Source organism: Rhipicephalus sanguineus, unplaced genomic scaffold, assembly GCF_013339695.2.
Source record: "Rhipicephalus sanguineus isolate Rsan-2018 unplaced genomic scaffold, BIME_Rsan_1.4 Seq206, whole genome shotgun sequence".
Classification (NCBI taxonomy): domain Eukaryota; kingdom Metazoa; phylum Arthropoda; class Arachnida; order Ixodida; family Ixodidae; genus Rhipicephalus; species Rhipicephalus sanguineus.
In genome coordinates, this window is record NW_023614765.1 from 30464 (window position 1) to 50672 (window position 20209).

Here is a 20209-nt window from a genome sequence, read left to right on the forward strand (position 1 = left end):
GGGGTACACGTCCTTCTTCGTGATTTTATTCAGGCGCCGATAATCAACGCAGAAGCGCAGTGTCCCGTCCTTCTTCTTCACTAATACCACGGGTGAGGCCCACGGACTCTTTGAAGGCTGGATGATATCGTCGCGTAGCATTTCGTCGACTTGTTTCTTTATGGCCTCACGTTCTCGCGTCGAAACTCTGTAGGGGCTCTGTCGGAGTGGTCGAGAATTTTGTTGTTATAATGCGGTGCTTAGCAAGGGGCGTTTGCGGACCCGCGAGGACGACGAGAAACAGTGCTTGTATTGCAGGAGCAGGGTTTTGAGCTGGTCTTGCTTGACCTTCGGAAGGCTCGGGTTGACGTCAAAATCCGGTTCGGGACCTCTATTCGTCGAAGCAGGTTCGGCAGCATCGAAGAGGGCGAAAGCATCGCTGGCGGCTACACATTCGTCGATGTAGGCAACCGTCGTACCCATGTTGAGGTGCCTATATTCGTGGCTGAAGTTTGTCAGCAGTACCTTTGCTTTACCGTCATGCAGCTCGGCGATACCTCTTGCGACGCAAATTTGACGATTCAGGAGTAGTTGCTGATCGCCATCGATTACGCCTTCAAGGTTTGCAGGTTTTTCAGTGCCGACGGAAATAATGACGCTGGAGCGCGGCGGAACGGTCACCTGCTCTTCTATCACATTCAGTGCATGGTTCCCTGGCGTCGGGTGGGGCGGGAGCGCTTTGTCTGAGGTTAGTGTTATCGACTCAGACCTCAGGTCGATAACGGCGCCGTGGTCACTTAGGAAGTCCATTCCGAGTATCACATCCCTGGAGCAGTTTTGTAGGATTACAAAGCTCGCAGGATAAGTGTGGTTATTGATGGTGACTCTCGCCGTGCAGACACCAATCGGTGTTATCAGGTGGCCTCCAGCTGTCCGGATTTCGGGTCCACTCCAAGCGGTCTTTACTTTCTTCAGCTTGGTGGCGAATGGCCCACTGACGACGGAATAGTCGGCTCCGGTGTCGACGAGAGCTGTGATGCTGTGGCCGTCGATAAGGACATCGAGGTCGCTAGTTCGTCGTCTTGCGTTGCGGTTAGGTCGTGGCGTCGGATCACGGCTTCGTCGATTTGTCCCGCTGTTTCTACGTTGCGTCGTCAGGTTTTCTTCGGGCCGCGAAGTTTCGTCGTGAGGGCTCCGTCCGGTTTGCGTCGTGTTCTGAAGGTCTCGTCGCGTTGTCGTCGTCGGCGGCCGCGGAGGATCTTCGGCATTTCGTCGTACAGCAACCGCACCTCCATCGGTTGCTGCCCTTAGTTTCCCGGATACGGGCTAGGCGACCGGCCCCGGTTTGGGCCAGTGTACTGCCGGCGGTGCGGTGACATGTAGCGGCCGGGCGACGAGCGGGAAGCTCGTCGTTCTTCCCACTGTGTTCCGGTGAGGTAGTCGTCGATGTCGCGAGGCCGTTCGCCTGGCTGCGGGCGCGGCGCGTTAACGGCGAATCCGCGTAGCCCCATCTGTCGATACTGGCATCGGCGGTATGTGTGGCCGGCTTCCCCGCAGTGATAGCAGAGCGGCCGGTTGTCAGGGGCACGCCAAACGTCGGTCTTTCGGGGGGCGCAGCGTTGTCCTGTCGGCGGGCGGTATGGCGTCGGTGGTGGTGGCGGCGGTGCCTGGCGGCGGAACTGCTGCGGCGACGCGGCGTCTTGACGTGGGCGAGGGGGTGGGGCGTTGCGTCGGGCTGCAGCAGCATAGCTCATGGCTTCCGGCTGAGCCTGCGGTGCTTCGGGAATTCCAAGCGATTGCCGGACTTCCTCGCGGACAACGTCGGCGATTGAATGCACTTGATGCTGCGGCGAAGGTAACAGTTTGCGCAGCTCTTCCCGCACAATCGCTCTGATGGTGTCACGCAGGTCATCAGACTGCAGCGCCTGAACCTCCCCGTAGGTCGTCGTAGGAATGCGGCGGTTGTACTGCCTAGTGCGGATTTCTAGTGCCTTTTCGATTGTGGTGGCCTCTGAAAGGAATTCCGAGACCGTCTTCGGCGGGTTGCGCACAAGTCCGGCAAGAGTTCTTCCTTCACTCCCCGCATCAGGAAGCGAACTTTCTTTTCTTCGGACATGGCGGATCGGCATGGCGGAATAGTCGAGTCATTCTTCGGTGTACAGTCCACGTTTTCATTGGGGAGCTGTACACGGGTCTCGAGAAGGGTTTCAGCCCTTTCTTTCGGATGACGCTCGTGAAGGTGTTGAGAAATCCGGTGCGGAAGAGGTCCCATGATGTTAGCGTGGACTCTCGATTCTCGAACCAGGTCCTTGCGCCATCTTGAAGGGCGAAGTAGACATGGCGTAGCTTCTCGTCGCAGTCCCAGTTGTTGAACGTGGAGACTCGGTCGTATGCCTCCAGCCAGCTTTCTGGATCCTCGCATGGTGATCCGCGGAATGTCGGCGGCTCCCTCGGTTGATGCATGACGACCGTTGTAGGCGCCACAGCGGTTGTCATTGTGGCTGTTGTCTTCTTCGTTGTGATCCTGGTCTTGTCCGGTAGGGGTCCGTATTGTGGGGGTAGTCCTTCCAGTCTGCGGCTGGCTCGACTGCCGCTGATGGTGTCGGTGTCTTCTTCGCGACGTGGGCTGGGTTCAAGGCTTGTCGGGGGCGTCCGGAACATGAACGAGCAGCACCTCCACCAGATGTCACGTGGTCGTGACGTCGACGAAGAAAGCAGTCGGCGTTTGCAGAATGAAACTGTTTATTTGGCCGAACTTGTGGCCGGGAAAATGAGAACTAGAACTACAGCAATACACGCTGTACAATGATAGCGGCGAACAGGGCGTCGTCCGTCGATCAACTGACAAGCGGCGAAGTGCGTCGGCTTTTATACAGGTGCTATCGAACTTTCCAGCGATATCGCTGTTGGCGGCGTTATCTCTCGACAAAGCTGGAACATTCTCGTGCGGCGCGCAATCTTAACGGATTGTCCAAAACAATCGCGAAGCTTCCTACACATCACGGCGAGGCCTGCGCAGCGCTTTGCCCACAGTCTTGTGGGTGAAGCTCAACTCATGAAATATAAGACTTGCGGCAATATAAAACAAACGCGTCAATCATGTGAGTTGTGGCGCGCCTCTTCGATGAACACATATACGAAGGAACGCGCGAGGGGAAGTGGCCGCAAATCATATCATAAGGTATCTGTTCTTTTTTCAAACGTTCGAAGTGTACTAAACAAATAGCTATTTATCATCAGCTAAGGACACATACAGCTCAAAAATAGTGGTTTGACAGAAACGTGGCTCCAGGCGCATGTTCGTGATCAAGAAACCTGTGATGACGCAAAACACGTTCAAGTATACCGTTGTGATCGGACAATGCAGAGGAGGCGGCCTTCTTGCGCTTTCAAAGGACATTCCTTCTTCGTGTATCCATATTAAAATTGAACTAGAGCTAGTTTGAGCACCAGTAACCATCGGCTACCACTAGATAATAGGAATATGCTATCGCTCTCCCTCTTTAGCTTCAACATTTGTCGATGAACTGCACGACGCAATAATTATAGTTTTGTACACGATTTTCGTCGCATCCTCTCTTAGTGCTCGGAGATTTTAACTTTTCTAGTATAACATGGAACGCAAAGGCGCCTTACTCGTTGCCGTCTTTGTCACAGACTAGTGAATTTTAACTAGTCTGTGGCTCCTTTTTCGTTATTTTCTCTAACAAGTAGCAAAGTTGCCAACCAGGACATCCACCAGCAGAGTTCGCATTATCGATCTAATATTGACAAATCGACTAGTCTTTGCTACCGCTAAACCTATACACCAGGCATCAGTGATCATTCATTACTAGCGTTTTCATTGATTGCGCCTTGTCCTAAGGCAGCCAAAATATGAAACGACACCGGACTATAATAAAGCAAACTTTGGCATGATTACCAGTGACCTAGCAAATTTGTTAGACATATTTTTAAGCTGTTTTGGTACTCGTTGAGTGCACTCTAACTGGGATTATTAGCAGCAGAAATAGATCGACTAACAAATACGTATTGCACGTGGTTGTGACGTCAACGAAGACAGCAGTCAGCACGTCCGAGAAGAAACTGTTTATTTGGCCGACCTTTTGGCCGGGAAACTGAAAATCAAGCTACAGCAATACACTGATAGTGGCGAACAGAGCGTCGACCGTCGATCAACTGACAAGCGGTCAAGCGTGTCGGCTTTTATAACAGGCGCTATCGAACATTCCAGCAATATCGCTGGTGGCGGCGTCATCTCTCGACAAAGCTGGAACATTCGCGTGCGGCGCGCAATCTTAACAAACGATCTACAATGATCGGGAAGCTTCGCGAACAATGTGGCGCGGTTTGCGCTGAGCGTAGCTGACAGTCTTGGGGGGTGTAGCTTCTACTCATGAAACATCATGAAAACGATCTACTACACTGCGGCGCGGTCAGCGTCGAGCGTCGTTGGGAGTTCGTAATGCCGTTCGAGATGACCTCGTAGTCAAGTGCTCCGAGACGTCGAAGCACATTGTATGGCCCGAAGTATCGCGAATACGTTTTCACTGAGCCCACGTCGGCGTAATGACGTCCAGACCCACACACGGTCACCGGGTTGGTACTGCATGTGGCGTCTTCGAAGATTATAGCGACGGCTGTCGGCCTTCTGCTGGTTCTTGATGCGCAGGCGGGCGAGCGCCGAGCTTCTTCGGCGCGTTGCAAATAGGCCGCAACGTCGAGATCGTCTTCGTCGGTGGCGGTTGATAGCAATGCGTCGAGCGTTGTTGCAGGGCTCCTTCCGTAGACCAGCTTGTACGGCGTCATTTGCGTCGTTTCTTGCATGGCCGTGTTGTATGCGAAGGTCACATACGGATGGTGGCATCCCACGTCTTGTGTTCGACGTTAACATACATGGCCAGCATGTCGGCGACCGTCATGTTAGCCGCTCAATGAGGCGATTATTCTGTGGGTGGTACGCTGTGGTCCGGCGGTGGCTTGTTTGGTTGTATCTCAGTATTGCCCGAGTTAGATCAGCAGTAAACGCCGTACCTCTGTCGGTAATGAGGACCTCTGTGGTGGCGCCCTGACGCAGGACGACGTTCTCTACGAAGAACTTCGCTACTTCGGCGGCACTGCCTTTGGGTAGGGCCCTTGTCTCGGCGTAGCAGGTGAGGTAACGATTCCATAACGATTTGCTGAAACGGCCGTAGATGTGGCTCGATAGGCTGCAGAAGTCCGGCTGGCCTATTCTGCGGTGTCTTGCGTCGCTGACAGTCCCGGCAAGTCTTTACGTAGCGAGTGACGGCGGCGGCAAGGCGCGGCCAGTAGTACTTTTCCTGTATTCTTGCGAGCGTGCAAGAAACACCCAGGTGTCCAGACATTGGGTCGTCGTGCAGAGCCTGGAGGACCTGTGGCCGCAATGTCGAGGGTACCACGAGAAGACGATCGGCTCGAAGCGGCGAGAAGTTCTTCTTAAGGAGAACACCGTTGGGCAAGAAAAACGACGTCACTCCCCGCTGATTAGTTCGGAAAACGATGGGCTGCCCTCGAGGTATCCACAAGGCCCCTGAGTTCTGGGTCCACTCGCTGTCGTTCGGGCGAAGTCGTCGGCACTTATGGTTCCCAAGAAGCAGTCATTCTCCTGGTCGTCCTGCGGCGGTGGGTCTACGGGGGCGCGCGACAGGCAGTCTGCGTCGGAGTGATTTCTTCTGGACTTGTAAACGACGGTTATGTCGAATTCTTCAAGTCATAAGCTCCACCGTGCGAGGCGACCTTAAGGGTCCTCTGAATGGCGGGCCGTGGTTTGAATGGCTGGACGTAGAGGTAGGGGCGAAACTTCGATGTAGCCCACATGATGGCCAGGCACTCCTTTTCTGTTGTAGAATAGTCGACTTCTGCCTTTGATAGCGACCGTCTAGCATAACTGATGACTCTTTCCTGGCCGTCAGTCTTCTGCACAAGGACGGCGCCGAGTCCTACGCTGCTTGCGTCGGTGTGGATTTCCGTATCCGCGCATTCGTCGAAATGCGCAAGTATTCGAGACGTCTGCAGGCGTCGTTCAATTCTTGAAATGCTTGAACTTGCAACGCTTCCCACCGGAATTCGACGTCGGCCTTCGTGAGTTGCGTCAGTGGCTCAGCATTCCGCGACAGTTCCTTGACGAAACGTCTGTAAGAGGCGCAAAGCCGAGAAAACGGCGTACGGTCTTCTTTTCGGTGGGCGGTGGGAAGGCAGCGATGGTAGCTGTTTTCCGCGTGTCCGGGCTAACACCATCCTTGCTGATCACGTGACCCAAGAAAAAGAGCTCCTCGTACTCGAAGAGGAACTTTTCAGGCTTCAAGGTTAGTCAGGAAATCTTGATTGCTTGAAGTACAGCTTCAAGGCACCGAATGTGTTCGTCGAAGTTTGAGGAAAACACAACGACGTCGTTCAAGTACACGACGCACGTCTGACACTTCAAGCCGCCGTGTACTGAATCCATAACCTGTTGAAAAGTTGCAGGTGCCGAGCAAGGACCAAAGGGCATGACCTTGAACTCGAACAGTGCCTCTCGTCGAATTTCTTCTCGGTCCCTCTCGTCGAATTTCTATTTGCCAGTAACCGGTCTTGATGTCCATCGACGAAAAGTACTTTGCGTTGTGTAATCGATCCAGGGTGTCGTCTACCCGGGGAAGGGGATACACGTCCTTCTCTTGAGTTTGTTCAGGCGACGATAATCGACGCTAAAACGTAGAGTGCCATCCTTCTTCACTAGCACCATAGGCGATGCCGACGGACTATTCGACGGCTGGATGGCGTCGTGGCGTAGCATATCGTCGACCTGTTTCTTCACGGCGTCGCGTTCTCTCGTCGAAACTCTGTACGGGCTCTGACGGAGTGGTCTGGCACTTTCCTCTGTTATGATGCGATGTTTTGCTACAGGGGTCTGCCGAATTCTTGATGACGACAAAAGCAGTCCTTGTATTGCACGGGCAGGGTTTTGAGCTCTTCTTGTTTGTGCTTCGGAAGGCTAGGATTGACGTCAAAAACTGGTTGCGGAGCTTTAGTCGTCGGAGTAGGCTCGGGAGAGTCGGTGAGGCCGAAAGCATTGCTGGCTTCTACGATTTCTTCGATGTAGGCGACGTCGTGCCTTTGCCCACGTGCTTGTATTCGTTGCTGAAATTTTGTTCCGCTGCTCCGCGTTGCGTCGTCAGGTCTACTTCGGTCCGCGATGTTTCGTCTTCAGGGCTCTGTCTGTTTCTCGTCGCCTTGTTCTCGGCTAGTGAGTGCACTTCGGAATAGGTTGCAGACAGCGTCGAGCGGTTGCACTCTTTCGTCCGCATGTCCGGTGTCTTTTCAATAGTCGTAGCCTCGGTGAGGAATTCGGGAACTGTCGGGGGCGGGTGGCGGACAAGTCCCGCATAAAGTTCTGGTTTTACACCCCGCATGAGCAGGCGAATTTTTGTCTTCAGCCATCGCAGCGTCGGCCTGACGGAAACGTCGAGTCATCTCTTTCGTGAAGATGGTGACGTTTTCGCTTGACAGCTGCACTCGGATCTCCAGCAAAGAAGCGGCCCTTTCCCGCAGACGACGCTTGTGAACGTGTGCAGGAATGCGCTGCGGAAAAGATCCCAGGTCTGCAGCGAGGACTCCCGATTCTCAAACCAGTATCTTGCCGCGTCTTCGAGGTAGAAGTAGACGTGACACAGCTTGTCTTCATTGCTCCAGATATCTGGCCGAACTTGTGGCCGAGAAACTGAAAGTCAAACTACAGCAATTCACTGATAGCGGCGAACAGAGCGTCTACCGTCGATCAACTGACAAGCAGTCAAGCGCGTCGGCTTTTATACAGGCGCTATCGAACATTCCAGCAATTTCGCTGGTTGCGGCGTTATCTCTAGACAATGCTGGAACATTCGCGTGCGGGGCGCTTTTCTAACAAAACGATCTACTACAGTCGCGAAGCTTCTCGAACACTGCTTCGCGGACAGCGTCGAGCGTTGATAACCGTCCCTGCCGGTCAAACCCGAATACAACAAAACAAGACGAGAAGTGGGCGTGGCAAATTTATGTGAAACACACTTATCATTCAGTAATCACTTGCATCAGATTCTTGATAAATCATGTCACGCCGGCTGGATTTTTCAAGGTTTTTGAGAAGCTTTTAACAAGGTTTGCCATAGGCTCTTTCTTGACGAAGAACACCAACTAAATCTTGACAGAACCATGTTAAAGTGTATTTAATGTTCCTCTCTAACAGATCACAATTTGTTACTGCAAATGGTCACAATTGTTCTTTTCCTGAAGCTCATTCCGGCGTTCCGCAAGGCTCTCTCTAGCCTCTTATGCCTTTGGGTACCTATACGGGTACAATCGAAAAACAGACACTGTGCTCCTAAATTGAAGACCGCTTGATGAAAATGGATGTTTCTCCGAGCAAATGCATCAGTTAACAAAATGCCCACGACATATCATCGTAGGCCCTTGTACGCGCTCGCATTAAAAGAAGTATGGCGGCGTTACGCAAGGAAAGCGCTCGCAAGGGGCAAGGTTAGGCTTAATTTTTTCCTAATACACGAAATATACACACATTGTTAAGCAGTGAGAACGACCGATAACGATAGACTAGAGAAGGCGCATGCAAAGGTCACATTCGTTGCTTTGAGGTGCCTCGGAGAGAGCGCAACTTACAACTGTACCCAATGGGGTACTTCAGGTTGTTGCGTTGAAAATACATTCAGCTTTGTTTTGTGTTGTGGGCAATTCTCCCAGTGACTAGGAAATACAAAAGTTACTTTCAGAGTGATATTGACTTGCCTGATAAGGTGACATCTTGGAATACCTGCAGAGCAGCACTGAATGCACAGCAGCAGTGATTATGATGATGTTAATGATGGTTATGATGATGGAGGTAACGATACACCAGTAAGCTTCGAAGTTCAACGTTCTACTTCCAAAGCGGCAGAGTCGGCCCAATTTGAAAAGAACAGGAGACGTTGAGGTGCGTGAAGGTCAAAGGAGGAGGAAAAAAAAGTAGATGTATCCCAACCACATTGCATCAAAGCATACGGCAAGAATATGGCTGGTATGGCTCTTGTGGACAGGTACATGTCCTAATACAAGACAAATATATATACAAAGAAGTGGACCATCAGGGGTTTTGCCCACTATTTGGACCGACCGGTGAAAAATTCAAGGATTGAATACAAGAATGACTACGTGCTCATGGATGTTGCAGCACAATACATTATCTAGAAATTTACTTTTAAGAAGAGAGTTGCGGGAATACCAACAAGCACACACATCAAGCAAATGCAAAAAGTTCAAAATGCAGTAGACAGGATGTTGAAATTGGTGAGTCTCTGGCAGTCCCTAACCGTAGGAAGCTGATTTCAGTACCACCAAATGAGGTCCTATTTCACATGCAGGGATCAGGCCGCAGCCACGGGGGGGGGAGGGGGGGGCTCCCTCAAAATTAATGATAATGTGGTGTTTTTGCGAAATTAAATAATGAAAATAGTCGTTTTTCTAACTACTCAAGGCTCTCAGCAAGTGCCCCCCCCCGAAAAAAAGTTCCTGGCTACGGCCTGGCAGGGATATTTTTGAGAGCATGTGCCCCTAATGTTTCCCATAATATGCCGCAATCAAGATAGCAGTGGGAAAACCCGCGTTATCTGCACTAAGTGTGAGCTGTTTCTTTGCCTTCTAAGCAAAAACGGTTTTCTTGGTTTTTACTGAGCTTAGGCCTGACGTAGCCAAATGGGTGCATCCATTTTCTCCTCTGCAATTGCAGTGTTCGTATATCCTTCTTCCGAGAAGTGTATTGTGACCCTAAAATGCTTAACCCTTTCGGCCCTGGCGTCCTATAAAAGGACACGAAGAAAAATTGCTATAAATTGTGACTAAATTACTAAAAAATTCTAAAATGTGTCTGTGGTATCCTCAATACACCTGTGCAAACATAGGTAGTAGTTTTTCTATCATCATCTTCCTCGGAAGTCTGCAATGTCGAAAACAACATGGCGGAAGGAGAAAAAAACGACAAACGCCGCAACCAAATATTTGATGACATTTTACTGAATAACTATTTTCTCTGTAGCTATCGTAATTTCTCTGTTGTTTCTAAAGTGCTTGACGGCATATTTACAAAAGGGGTCTTCCCTAACATTTCCGCTTAGGCCGCTGCAATGAATAATCTTCATGTCCTAAATATAGGACACCAGGGCTTAGTGGTTGTGAGATCTTTGAATGCACTGCATGATGACCCGAGCCGTAGCGCGTGTGTCGGCTTCCAATTTCTTGTTATTCTCCTCGGGAAATCAGCCTGCATTTCTTTCTAATTTGCAAGGGGGTCCCAACAGCGAGATTGTGCATAATTGATCCGAATACGTTTGCTGCAGTGTAATATAGGTGCATGAGAGGGCTTGAAGATAACGAGGATGAAGTGCAGTTCTATCAGCTTACCCATGCAGGAACGGCCAGCAATAATTGCGGCGCACCAAAGGAGGATTCGGCAACTTATTATGATTTTAGATATTACAAGGCGTCCAATAATTAGATATTGGCCATTCAAGTGCATTGAAGAGCACTGTGTCACGAGTGCAAAAACTTGCTTTTGGACCTTTGAGACGCAGTAGCTCATATATGGTTGCTGGCATGCTAGCTTCACAACAATTTCAGGTGTAAACACAGTAAATAAATAGCAATATTGAAATTCACATATTTCCTTTCACAACCACTAAGCCCTGGTGTCCTATATTTAGGACATAGCGCTATTTTTCTCATACACTGATGGGATCCTCAGAAAAGATTATTTTCGTGCTCTTGAGGTGATAAAAAAGACATATCCACAAGAAAAAAATATCTACCCATTAAAAAAAATTCAGGGCTGAAAGGGTCAAAATGAAGTGTCTATATGAGTTCACCTTGCCTACTTTTTCGTCAGGTCGGAAGAGGTTAGGCCGTCTGTTGTTTCTCATTCATATTATTGACCTCTCATCAGTTATGTTGTCTAACATTCATCTCTTTGCTGACGACTGTGTTATTTTCTGAGAAATTACTAACGATAGTGACATCGCCATATAGCATTCTGACCTTAACGGTATATCTAACTGGAGTGAAAAATGACAAATGGACCTAAACATTAGCAAGTGCAAAATCGTGCGTGAATCCAGAACTTCCACTACCTCATCTCTTTACTATTAACATCCCTCTGGATACTGTTAACTCTTACATGTATCTAGAGTTCACATAACTCATAATCTAAACACGGCAATGCGCAACTTCAACGTAGGCAGCATCGCTCTTTGCTGGCCGCCATGGCACTGAACACACACAAACAGCCGAATCGGGGACGTCTGCGTTGCGCATATCAAAATCAATGACAATACATTGAGCTCGAAGACATATACTTAAGCCCCCGCACAAATCGAGTCCGTCCAGCAGTTCTCACAACGTGCAGCATATATAGCGCAAAGTGCTTCCTACAATAACTCTGCCGAGAGTGCCATGTTCCTCATCATTCCGGTGACTTCAGCATTGATTGATTGATACACAACAGCGCATTGTTCTGACACTACATGAGAGGCGTTTTCGACGTGGACAGCGTATCACAAGTGTTCTTCTACCCGTCCAGGATACAAGGCTTCATAGACCACTCCTTTGTAAGAGGCGTCAGTGATTTCCAACTGCTGTACTATAACATACTTCAAACCCACATACATTCTTCGTGCCGGCACCATGAATTGATCCGATCCTCGTGCCAAAACTGATCACCGTGATAATGATGACGATCATGAGTTCTTGTTTAAGGACTGCGAAGAAAACCTACACATATGCACGCGGGTTCGTGAAATGTGCGTACGTTCTCCATCATAACGGACAAGTATAAGCTATGCATATCAGCTTGCTGATATTGGTGTTAGTCATGCTGCGGCTTGTCCATGTTACTGCTGGCATCATTACGCAACTGTAAACAACTAATTATCTAATACATATGTGACTCTTGAGCTTGTGTGTGTGCGTATAACACTTGTACATATCGTCAGCGTCATTTCTCAATCTTTGCAGCCCACCGCATGATTCACATAACATAGATCCCTATGGTACATAGAATCTGCCTAATATTTAGGGCCATGTCGTCCACCCCACTAATTGCCTATCCCCTGAATTGTAGACCTACGTGTCAGTGATCCTTGGATAAACATCATCAAGAAAACCAAGCGACATCTTGTTATCAACTGCCGCAGTGGCACATTCATTACGGTGCTCGGCTGCTGACCCTAAAATCTTGGATCGAGGCGAACGAAATGCCACTGCGTTTAAACAATATGCCACAGGCCAGAGTAATTATATTGTTACGGGGTGCCGGAGGTTAATGCAGTACAGAAAATTACCACGCTTCGTGATCTCGCGTACATTGGGCTCCATCTCGTGTGCCTTCCTCAGAGTGTTGTAAATAAATTGTATCCCCATAACATATTCCCTAAACATTCCCCAGAATTCCCCATATATATTCCCCGTAACATTTCCCATGACATATATATATATATATTCCGCATATTATTCCCCGTAACATTTGGTGGTGATTTCGGGTCCGCGCAGATTCGAGATCTACGAAAATTTTACACCGTGGATGCTTCTTGGCTCCATCAACAATGCTGACTCAAGACGAGGACGGGGATGCCTTCACGACTTCAGCGCCCGTGTGTCAACTAACCATGCGTCGCATGGCACCCACCCGCATCGCATTCAACCGCCAGTAACCACGACGCCGTCCTGACACAACCTCGTTATCCACGCACCTTTATCGACACTGACATCACTAATGTCGCGAATTGCCATTAGCTCTACATACGGGTCAGTGAACTGTACAACTATGACCAGATACTGATGCTGGCCAAAATAATAATTCCACGTGCACTCTTTTTCTATAATTTATATTTAACCGATCCGTCAAACGTATAGTCACTGGCTTTCGAAAACCTCGCCCGAGTATCTCGGTAGCTTCCAGATTATTTTAGAATCTTCTGATTGCCCTCAGCACGCAAACGCGAACGGCAGAGTTTGCTCTGGAACTAACGCAGCCACCTGCTACAAGACTTGAATGTTCGATTCCACATGTATAAATGTCGGCGGGCCTAGCCGCAGATCAGATTATCGACGACCGACGCTCTCTTCACCGTTATAAGTGTACAGCGTCTATCCTATTGTTTCAGTTTTCAGTTCCCGGGCACAGGTTCGTCCAAATAAATAGCTTCAGCTTGAGCACGCCGACAGCTGCCTTCGTCAACGTGAGTACCACGTGAAATCTGGTGAAGGTGCTGTTCGTCCACGTTCCGGACTTCCTATCAAGCCGTGAACCCAGTCCTAGTCGCAAAGAAGACGTCGACGGCAACGAGAACAGTGAGCCAGCCGTAAAACGATGTCTACCACGGAGTACGGCTTCTACCCGGTAAGATCCAGAACACAAAGTCCATGACCACGACAGCGGCAACGATGACAGCCTCTGTGCCACCGCCCTCGGAAGTCGTGTTACAACAACGCACGGAGCCGCCAACCTTCTGTGAATCATAATTGAAGACCCGGAAAGCTGGCACGAAGTGTACGACCGCGTCGCCGTCTTCAATACCTGGAACTGTGAGGAGAAGCTACGGGACATCTACTTCGTCTGGGAAGACGCCGCTCGGGTCTGATTCGAGAACCGAGAGCGAAACCTGACAACGTGGGATATTTTTCGCACCAGGTTTCTAGAGACATTCACAATCGTCGTCCACAAGGAGCGAGTTGAGGCTCTGCTAAAAACCCGTGTGCAGCTGGTAAATGAAAGCGTGGCGCTCCTCATAGAATAGATGACCAGACTTCCGCCACGCTGATCCTGCCGAGCCCGAAGAGAAGTAGTTCGCCTCCTCATGCCAGGAGTTATGCAGAAGCTCTTCGCGCCAGTGATGCGGAAACCACTGAACAGGGTGCAACAGTTCATCTCCTATGCGACGACTATTGAAAAGGCGCTGGATATGCACACCGGCAAACAACCGGCGTTCCACACCACACTTGTCAAAATCCCAGGGACCTGCTGCAACGATCTGCGTGAGACAATTAAATTAATCGTACAGGAGGAGCTGTTAAAATTTCTACCTTCATGGGAGCCTCAACTGAATTCTTTTTGCTTTCGTCTTGCGCCAGGAGATCCAGCATTCGCTTGGTACCCATGAACCACTACAGCCTCAGCCGCAAGCCATGAACTACGCTGCTGCAGCCCGACGCAGCGCTCCCCCTCCGCGTCCACGTCAAGACACCGCATCAACGCAGTTGCTTCACCAGACACCGCCGCTACCATCGATGCCCTACCGTCCTCCTGTCGACCAGCACTATGCGCCAAGTAAAACCAAGGCTTGGCGCCCCCCGAACCGCCCGGTCTGCTACCACTGAGGGAAAGTCGGCCGCATCTACCGTGGCTGCCAGTACCACCAGATGGGGCTACGTGGTTTCGCAGTCAACGCGCCGTGTCCACAGCGGAGAGAACTACCGCGCAGCATCGCCGACTATCTGGCCGACACTGAATGTGCACCTTGACGTTCGCCGCGTTCGCCGTCGCCAGGGCGCTACCGGTGTCTCAGCGACGCACGCAGTACAGAGGCCCTACTTGGGGTCGCAGTACAGAGGCCCTACCTTAAACGGGGAACTATGGAGAGCAACCGATGAAGGTGCAGTTGCTGTACGATCAAATACCAAAGATCCTCTGCCGGCGAAGACGCCGTGACGATATTCTATCAGACCACTAGCCGAACGGAGCCCCTACGACGAAACCTGACGGGCGGAAGAAGGCCTGACGACACTACGAAGAAAACGCCGGAGGAAACCAACGTAGCCGTGATCCGATAGCATGACCAAATCGCAATGCAAGATGGCGTTCTCATTAACGGCCAGAACGTCGCCGCTCTCGCCCACACTCGAGCCGATTGTTCCGTCGTCAGTGGGCCGTTCGCCGTGAAGTTGAAGAAAGTTAGGGCCACCTGGGAAGGCGAAATTCAGACCATTGGAGGCCATCTAAAAACGCCGTCTGGATTCTACTCAGCAAGAGTCACCATGGATAATCACACTTATACTTCGAGCTTCGTAATCCTACATCATTGATCCAGGGATGACATGCTTGGCATGGACTTCTTACACCATCCTGGTGCGGTCAGCGACTGCAGAACCAAGTCGATAACTATATTGTCCGAAAAAGCGGAACAGCCGGGTACGAAGCCATGCCACCATGCCTTGAACGTCCTCGACCATCAAGTCACGATTCCGCCTCGCTCCAGCGCCATCATTTCCGTCGCCAAAGAAAAATCTTGAAGGCTTCATCGAGAGCAGACAGGGTTTGCTGCTGAACCGTCACATTTGCGTCGCAAGAGGTATCGCTTGGTTGCATGAAGGAAAAGTATGAGTGATGCTAACGAACCTAAACCAATAAAACGGACACCTGTGCAGGGTCACGACGATGCCATACATCTTGGAAATCATTGGACGTTAGCGGTGCCTTAGCGTTTTCAGATTCTGACGAAGCTACGACGGTGACCCCAATCCAGAACCATCCTTCTACGTGAACCCAAGTCTTCTCGCATGCAAAGGGAAAAAGCTACAATATCGTCTTTCCTCGGCGCCTGCGACGTTCCAGTGCGTTATGGACGTAGTGCTGGCTGGATTAAAATGACAGACTTCCGGTGCCTTGGAAGAGTGCGTCAGGCAATCAGGTCCTCTGGCTTAACACTCAAACCAGGAAAGCACCAATTCACCTACGAAGAGATTCTCTTCCTGAGAGATGTCATAAGCAGCTATTTAGTCCGATCTAACCCACAGAAGACAGCCGCCATCCCTACATTCCCGCCACTTGCCGACAAGAAGGATGTGCGTCGATTTCTGGGCCTGTGTGCCTATTGCAGGCATTTGCCAAAACCTTAGCACGCATCGCCGAGCCTCCTGCTAAACTGACCAAGACCGACGTCGAGTTTAAGTGGGAAACGGTGCAAGTTTAAGCATTTGAAGAATTGAAACGACGCCTACAACCACCTCTGATACTTGCTTATATCTACGCACACACGATATGGAAATAAACACAGACGCAAAGAGCGTAGTACTCGGCGTCGTCCTTGTGCAGAGGACTGCCGGACTGGAACGAGTTATCAGCTGTGCTAGCTGTTTGCTATCCAGGTGGAAGCCAACTATTGCACAACAGAAAAGGAGTGCCTTGCATCATCTGGCCTACGTCAAAGTTTCGCCCCCTACCTCTACGTCAGGCCTTTCAAAGTTGTGAGCGACCACCATGCCTTGTGTTGACTAGCTAACCTGAACGACTCCTCAGGTCGACTCGCACGATAGAGTGTTAGACTTAAAGAATTCGACATTGCCATCGTTTTCAAGTCCGGACGTAAGCACTCTGACGCCGACCGCTTGTCGAACGCTACAGTCCATCCGCCGGCGTATGACGATCTCGACGAAGACAGCTTCTTGGGACTCATGAGTTCCGATGACATCGCCAAACAACAGCGAAGCGACCCAGATCAGAGAAGCCTGGTAGAGTACTTGGAAGGCATGACCATCGTTGTACCCATGGTATTCAGGCGATGATTGGCGTCATATTTCTTGCACGACGTTCTCTTCAAGAAGACCTTCTCGCCTGCCCTAGACAACTACTTTGTTTGTACCTTAGGCACTGCGACCAGAAAATCTGCAGACTATCCACGACGACCCGACGGCTGGCCATCTCGATTTTTCCCGTACACTCGCGACGCTGCAAGAATAATATAACTGGCCACGCCTTACCGCTGACGTCGCTCGTCATATGAGGACATGCCGGGACTGCCAGCGACGCAATACACCGCAGACAAGGCCAGCGAGATTTCTTAAGCCAATCGATCCACCTCGTAGAACACTCCAGCAGATCGGAATTAACTTTCTGAGGCCATTTCCGACGTCAGCGTCCGGCAAGAAGTGAATCGTCGTACCCACGGACGCCGAAATCAGGCCCTACCTAAAGGAAGTGCCACCGAGGTAGCCAAGTTCTCCGTTCAAAACATTGTACTTCGTCATTGCGCGCCAGATGGCCTCATCACCAACAGAGGTAAGGCCTTCGCTGTTGACTTAACCCAGGCGACCTTGGGAGACAGCCACACAAGACACCGCCGCCCCACCACCTACCACCCACAGACCGCCTCACCAAGCGCCTGAATAAGACCATCGCCGACATGCTGGCCACGTACGTCGACGTCGAACACATGACATAAAACGTCATCTTTCTGTACATAACAATCGCTTCTAACACGCCACTACAAGAAACAACGCGCATGACACCGCTCAAGCTAGTTTACGGAACGAGCCTCTTGACGGCGCTCAACGCCGTGCTGCCAACCTTCCTTGACGAGGACGTTGCGCTCTACGTTCAGCGCACCGAAAAAGCACCAGAACACGCCCGCCTACGCATCAAGAATCAGCAGACGACTGACAGCCGCCGTTAGAATCTTCGGCGACGCCTCGTAGAATGCCAGCCGGGCGACCGTGTCTGGGTCTGAACAAAGATACGCCGATGTGGATTCAGCGAAAAACTTCTTCGGCGATAATGCGGCCCATACAAGGGGCTTCGATGTCACGGCGTTCTGGACTACAAGATCTTCCGGGACGGCATTACGAACGCTGTGCTTTTTGCTTTCTTTGTTATTGTTCTTTCTTTGTGTATGTATATTTTTCCCCGGCAAAGTTCCGTTTATGCGTGAGGACAATGCTTTTTCAGAAGGGGGAAATATCACGTGCACTCATTTTATTGTGAAGCATTCCTAAAGAACCTTTAGCACTTTGAGCATTTCTATCTACGTATATATCCATCTATCTCTCTAGCCGCCTACATCTGGGTGCTCTCATAATTGCCTCCTTCACTTGGTGTAGACCAAAATTGGTATGAGAGGGTAAGAGGATTTGGCGAATATGACTGTCGGGCCTTCACATGAATAAGGTCAACATCCTGTCGCGTACGTCATCAAACCCTTTCCTATTGAAACGTGTAGCACATACCTGTTTACCATGGGTAGCGGTGTACTGGTATGCACCAGATGTGATTGACAGTTTATACGGCGAGAACAGACATCGGTAATTTAAATGCGACAGCATTTAAATTACGACGAATGGAAAAAATTCGGCAGATCCCACATATTGTGGGAATCGTTCTCATGCGAAGCAGTCAGCGAGTAGTTCCGTGTTGCATTTCTTTATCATACGTAACTTTCGTTAGCGTATTGGAAAAAAGTTTCGATCCCACCAGGAATCGAACCCACGCATTCTGCGCAGCAATCAGGGCTATGAAATGGTTTGGCAAAACAGCCTATGTAGGCGTAATGTCGTTGCAACGTCAATTGGCTCTCGTGCTGGCTATCTAATTTTACAAGAAAGCAATAAACACTACATATGTACTCCTACGATACAGGCGTCACATCAGATTAACGTCTGAGGCTGTACTGTTGGCTCCGCTGTTATACCAGTCTAATAAACCTTACATTTTTATTCCTGTGATTCAGCAAGCTATATCGAAGCATTGCTCTACCCCGGAGGTATACAAAATCGAATGTTACGCATGATAATCGCAAGATTGGACTATACAGTGCACTTAGTTTCGATAATACCGACAAATGAACTGTATCTTCAGGGCTAACGTTACATCGCGCATAAGTTACCCTTTAAACGCCAGCGTTGCCGACGTCTCCGGTAAGCCCACAATGTGCACACAGCTACTACACTTACAAAAACACGTACATCCACCTCGTAAGGCTTGGCTGAAAACCATAAAATACCGCATAGAAGTACTCGCTGACTGCTTGCCATGAAACCTATTCCCACAACGCGTGGCATCTGCCTTATTTTTTGTGTTTCGGTGCAACCGATCCGTTACACGTATAGCCGCTGCCTTTTGCAAGCCGCTGCCGAATGCCTGCGAAGCTTCCTTATTATTTTAGAATCCCCAGATAGGCTTGAGCGCGCAAACCGCGAACAGTTGAGTTTGTTTTGAAACAAGCACAACCAGCAACGATTAGGCTCGCATATTAGATGTCACGTGTGTAAATTCCGGCCCGCCTAACCGCAGATCCGATTATCGACGGCCGATGCTCTGTCCACCGCTAGAGCGCACATTGCTTGCGGTAGTTTGAGGTTCCGTGGCCACAAGTGCCGCCATGTAAAGAATCCATCTTGGCCACACCGGCTGCTTGCTTCCTCAACATCACGATCCCGTGAAGATATATGAAAATATATATATATATATATATTCATGTATACATATATATATATATATATATGTATATATATATATATATATATATATATATATATTGTAAGGAACAGAGACGGACACAGCACCCGATCCTGGGCTAGCTTTCTATTGTCTGCCCTCTTCTTCCTCTGCCTCTACCCGCTAGCTGTCCCCGCGCACCAGAGCCCCGGTGTCAATCTTCGTCCTCACAATATATATATATATATATATATATATATATATATATATAATATATATATTATATATATATATATAGGTCAAGTAGATCCTCCGTGAGAAGTCACAACGTTGTTTATTTCGACGTTTCAGCCAGAGTCTGGCTAGCGCGCAATCATATATCAGCAACTTGGTCTTACTTTTGCAGCATTCACATATCACTCAGAAACGAGCGGGCTGAATATTCTGATGTCACTCATGAAAATTTATGGCAGTGTATTGTTGTAAGAAGCAGTTACTCTACCAATAGGCCACAGTGAATGAAATTTATATCCCCATAGTTCAAAACAAAATCTTTCTGATTTCCACCTGCCGCAGAAGTGGTCGAGAGTTGAATTGAAGCGGCTGTCTATCGTTGGAGGGCCAGCACCACCGTTGACCTGCATCTTCGTGGCGGTTTGAGTGACGGTCGAGGATTCGACACCGTAAGTGGCTTCAAGTGAAGCAAATACCACAGAAAAATTCACTCTCCCTGAATATCTTGTTGCGACATTGTAATGAATGATTGGATTCACAATGGTGTTCATTGGTGTACCGTTCATATGGGTCCAAAGAGTGTCATGACTGTTAGTGTTGGTTAGCTATAGCAAGTGGTATACAAATCAATAATGAAACATGAATCACAAGGGACCATAAATGAACCTCTGCGTAACTGCGTAAATACATGAGGAGTAAAACTACCGCAATGGTCCGTTGGGCGACTGAGTACGGGTATCGGGATCGTCTATCGGGTCATCATATCAGAAAACG